The sequence below is a fragment of the Tachypleus tridentatus genome, chromosome 4, assembly GCF_004210375.1.
Source record: "Tachypleus tridentatus isolate NWPU-2018 chromosome 4, ASM421037v1, whole genome shotgun sequence".
Lineage (NCBI taxonomy): Eukaryota > Metazoa > Arthropoda > Merostomata > Xiphosura > Limulidae > Tachypleus > Tachypleus tridentatus.
In genome coordinates this window covers 27394566-27400565 of record NC_134828.1, presented here as the reverse complement: position 1 = coordinate 27400565, position 6000 = coordinate 27394566, and the positions used below count along the sequence as shown (strand labels likewise).

The 6000-nt window shown below is 33.5% G+C and overlaps 1 pseudogene across 1 annotated transcript in view; it reads left to right on the top strand.

The window, feature by feature from the left end:
- Positions 1 to 415: 415 nt before the first annotated feature.
- Positions 416 to 6000, top strand: part of LOC143248734 (twitchin-like) — a 301767-nt pseudogene continuing 296182 nt past the window's right edge. The window contains exon 1 of the transcript XR_013027162.1: positions 416 to 701. The product of XR_013027162.1 is annotated as a twitchin-like (transcript). The remainder of the gene's footprint in view (positions 702 to 6000) is intronic.

The following is a 6000-nucleotide window of genomic DNA, read 5'->3' as shown; positions in this document are numbered from 1 at the left end:
CTTCAATTTTGTTTAACACACAGCGACCCCTTTACTCTGACACAAATAATCAATTTATTTTCCTGTTTGCTAAACGCAAGTAACTTCAGTATTTATGTTTGTTAGTTGCGACACTTGTAGAAATAGCTCGTACAAGACTAACCCAAGAAATGCATGTGAAGGAAATTTTTCTATACAAGAAAAGAACTAATTAAAATGCAAACTTGTCACAAATTTATGTAATAACGTTTAGAAATCACACAGATATATACAAAAATAAATAAAGTCAAACATGTTTTTTTTTTGTTTAATTATTTCTCACACAAACCGCTTAGCATAGCCGTATATTGCGAAATGCTCTGTTGATTAAAATTCTTCATATAAAGTTTCTCTTAACCTTAAGCAACATTTTGATATCAGCGAATATCTTCCTGATATTTAACCAGCTATCAGTGAGGGAAGGGTCGTGACACACACGCGGAAACACCGATCGCCCGTCCGCTGATCCACCGCTGATACCGCCTCCACAGAAACTCACGGGCCTCACGACATATAAGGTATAGCAATCTGACATCTAAAATTACGCTGCTAACGGATGCATTACAAACATAGTTTGAGGACGTAGTTATTTTGGGATTGTCCCAAGCGTGGATGGGATTGCCTATACGCGTTAAACGAAGCGAACGCTTTCGACGGTCGGGCCCGCTTGCAGACAAGTTCAGGTAAGGTCAGTTTGGCTTCTCCTCGTGCTCTCGTTCACTTTTTCCTTATCTCTTCCTTCTTTCTATCTCCGTGCGCGTGCTCTCACTCACTCTGCTCTTTCTCTCCGCGCACGAATCTTTCTAGAGTGTTGAAACGAGAGAAAAAAACAGTTGTAAAATTATCGGCATCTTGATTATTATTTCTATGTGTGTTTGTTTAACTTTTCGAATCCATAAGTAGTTTTCAATCAAAATGTTTCAGACATTTTTTTTATTTGCCATCTGTGTGATTTTTGAGACATAACCATCAAAACTAGGGTACATATCTCACCGTCGTTGTCGACATGATACGCACCTAGATACAAAAGTTATACCAACGGTTTATTACAAAGTTTGACACTTTTGTCTGTAATTTGTTATCTATGGTACCTACATTGTCTTATTTAGGTACTTTACACTTGGTAGTGTTTTTTTCTCATTTTCTCAGGTTTTATCAACTAAACAACGACTAGCAAGATAAGGAAAATAAATAAAACAGTTAATCTATCTATCTGTTCTGTTATTGTTCATTTGTTATGTTACTTTACATGTAATATTTTTAATAAAAAGAAATGAAGATAACATGTAGTGACCAATACTCATCTTCATTCCTTGGTTCATTAATTTTTAGCAAAAATACTCGATTTAGTGAAAGCTTACCAAATTACGTGAAAATACACAAATCATTTATTATCGTATTATACGATGTATCGATACAATGGTATGACGGTTTCACAATAGGATATTTGTGTCGCTGTATCGCCACACCTTTAATAAACAAACCTATACATCAATATTATTTTTATACGTTACTACAGCAATTACACATAACCCTATTGTTAGTTATTACAGTGATTACACACAACCCTATCGTTAGTTATTATACACACAACCATATCGTTAGTTATTACAGTGATTACGTACAACCCTACCGTTAGTTATTATAGACACAACCATATCGTTAGTTATTACAGTGATTACGTACAACCCTATCGTTAGTTATTATAGACACAACCATATAGTTAGTTATTATAGACACAACCATATCTGTAGTTGTTATAGACACAACCATATCGTTAGTTATTATAGACACACAACCCTATCTGTAGTTATTATAGACACAACCATATCGGTAGTTATTATAGACACAACCATATCGTTAGTTATTATAGACACAACCCTATCGTTAGTTATTATAGACACAACCCTATCGTTAGTTATTATAGACACAACCATATCGTTAGTTATTATAGACGCAACCCTATCGTTAGTTATTATAGACACAACCCTATCGTTAGTTATTATAGACGCAACCATATCGTTAGTTATTATAGACACAACCCTATCGTTAGTTATTATAGACACAACCCTATCTTTAGTTATTATAGACAGAACCCTATCGTTAGTTATTACAGTGATTACGTACAACCCTATCGTTAGTTATTATAGACACAACCATATAGTTAGTTATTATAGACACAACCCTATCGTTAGTTATTATAGACACAACCCTATCGTTAGTTATTATAGACGCAACCATATCGTTAGTTATTATAGACACAACCCTATCGTTAGTTATTATAGACACAACCCTATCGTTAGTTATTATAGACACAACCCTATCGTTAGTTATTATAGACACAACCCTATCGTTAGTTATTATAGACACAACCCTATCGTTAGTTATTATAGACACAACCCTATCGTTAGTTATTATAGACACAACCCTATCGTTAGTTATTATAGACACAACCCTATCGTTAGTTATTATAGACACAACCCTATCTGTAGTTATTATAGACGCAACCCTATCGTTAGTTATTATAGACACAACCCTATCGGTAGTTATTATAGACACAACCCTATCGTTAGTTATTATAGACACAACCCTATCGGTAGTTATTATAGACACAACCCTATCGTTAGTTATTATAGACACAACCATATCGGTAGTTATTATAGACACAAGCCTATCGTTAGTTATTATAGACACACAACCATATCGGTAGTTATTATAGACACAACCCTATCTGTAGTTATTATAGACACAACCCTACCGTTAGTTATTATAGACACAACCCTATCGTTAGTTATTATAGAAACACAACCCTATCGTTAGTTATTATAGACACAACCCTACCGTTAGTTATTATAGACACAACCCTACCGTTAGTTATTATAGACACAACCCTATCGTTAGTTATTATAGACACACAACCCTATCGTTAGTTATTATAGACACAACCCTATCGTTAGTTATTATAGACACAACCCTATCTGAAGTTATTATAGACGCAACCCTATCGTTAGTTATTATAGACACAACCCTATCGGTAGTTATTATACACACAACCCTATCGTTAGTTATTATAGACACAACCCTATCGTTAGTTATTATAGACACAACCATATCGGTAGTTATTATAGACGCAACCCTATCGTTAGTTATTATAGACACAACCCTATCGGTAGTTATTATACACACAACCCTATCGTTAGTTATTATAGACACAACCATATCGGTAGTTATTATAGACACAACCATATCGGTAGTTATTATAGACACAACCCTATCGTTAGTTATTATAGACACACAACCATATCGGTAGTTATTATAGACACAACCCTATCTGTAGTTATTATAGACACAACCCTACCGTTAGTTATTATAGACACAACCCTATCGTTAGTTATTATAGACACACAACCCTATCGTTAGTTATTATAGACACAACCCTACCGTTAGTTATTATAGACACAACCCTATTGTTAGTTATTATAGACACAACCCTATCGTTAGTTATTATAGACACAACCCTATCTGTAGTTATTATAGACGCAACCCTATCGTTAGTTATTATAGACACAACCCTATCGGTAGTTATTATACACACAACCCTATCGTTAGTTATTATAGACACAACCCTATCGTTAGTTATTATAGACACAACCATATCGGTAGTTATTATAGACGCAACTCTATCGTTAGTTATTATAGACACAACCATATCGGTAGTTATTATAGACACAACCATATCGGTAGTTATTATAGACACAACCATATCGGTAGTTATTATAGACACAACCCTATCGTTAGTTATTATAGACACACAACCATATCGGTAGTTATTATAGACACAACCCTATCTGTAGTTATTATAGACACAACCCTACCGTTAGTTATTATAGACACAACCCTATCGTTAGTTATTATAGACACACAACCCTATCGTTAGTTATTATAGACACAACCATATCGGTAGTTATTATAGACACAACCATATCGGTAGTTATTATAGACACAACCCTATCGTTAGTTATTATAGACACAACCCTACCGTTAGTTATTATAGACACACAACCCTATCGTTACTTATTATAGACACAACCCTATCGTTAGTTATTATAGACACAACCATATCGTTAGTTATTATAGACACACAACCCTATCGTTACTTATTATAGACACAACCCTATCGTTAGTTATTATAGACACAACCATATCGTTAGTTATTATAGACACAACCATATCGTTAGTTATTATAGACACAACCATATCGGTAGTTATTATAGACACAACCATATCGGTAGTTATTATAGACACAACCCTATCGTTAGTTATTATAGACACAACCCTATCGTTAGTTATTACAGTGATTACGTAAAACCCTATCGTTAGTTATTACAGTGATTACGTAAAATCCTATCGTTAGTTATTACAGTGATTACACACAACCCTATCGTTAGTTATTACAGTGATTACGTAAAACCCTATCGTTAGTTATTACAGTGATTACACACAACCCTATCGTTAGTTATTACAGTGATTACACACAACCCTATCGTTAGTTATTACAATGATTACGTACAACCCTAACGTTAGTTATTACAGTGATTACGCACAACCCTATCGTTAGTTATTACAGTGATTACGTAAAACCCTATCGTTAGTTATTACAGTGATTACACACAACCCTATCGTTAGTTATTACAGTGATTACACAACCCTATTGTTAGTTATTACAGTGATTACACACAACCCTATCGTTAGTTATTACAGTGATTACACACAACCCTATCGTTAGTTATTACAGTGATTACACACAACCCTATCGTTAGTTATTACAGTGATTACACACAACCCTATCGTTAGTTATTATAGACACAACCATATCGTTAGTTATTACAATGATTACGTACAACCCTATCGTTAGTGATTACAGTGATTACACACAACCCTATCGTTAGTTATTACAGTGATTACGTAAAACCCTATCGTTAGTTATTACAGTGATTACACACAACCCTATCGTTAGTTATTACAGTGATTACACACAACCCTATCGTTAGTTATTACAGTGATTACACACAACCCTATCGTTAGTTATTACACTGATTACACACAACCCTATTGTTAGTTATTACAGTGATTACACACAACCCTATCGTTAGTTATTACAGTGATTACACACAACCCTATCGTTAGTTATTACAGTGATTACACACAACCCTATCGTTAGTTATTACAGTGATTACACACAGTCGTATCGTTATAAATCTTTAATAAAAAGTTCTTTTTATATCATCTGTTTCTCACTATAAACAATCTTAAATGTTTCCACATCTCTTTTAACGAGAGAGTAAACATAAACATTGTAAAAGAATCAACATATCTATTCCATACCTTCGTAAACAATACAGAAACATAGCTGTTTCATACCTCATTTCACTAAACAATATAGAAATATAGCTGTTTCATATCTCGTCTCACTAAACAATATAGAAATATAGCTGTTTCATATCTCGCCTCACTAAACAATATAGAAATATAGCTGTTTCATATCTCGCCTCACTAAACAATATAGAAACATAGCTATTTTATATTTCACATCATTGAACAATATATACATATATAGACTTAGCTATTAGATATCTCACCTCAGGAAACAATATAGAAACATAGCTGTTTCATATCTCACCTCAGTAAACAATATAGAAACATATCTGTTTCATACCTCACCTCACTAAACAATATAGAAATATATTTGTTTCATATCTCACCTCAGTAAACAATATAGAAACATAGCTGTTTCATATCTCACCTCAGTAAACAATATAGGAACATATCTGTTTCATATCTCACCTCAGTAAACAATATAGAAACATATATGTTTCATATCTCACCTCAGTAAACAATATAGAAACATAGCTGTTTCATATCTCACCTCAGTAAACAATATAGAAACATAGCTGTTTCATATCTCACCTCAGTAAACAATAT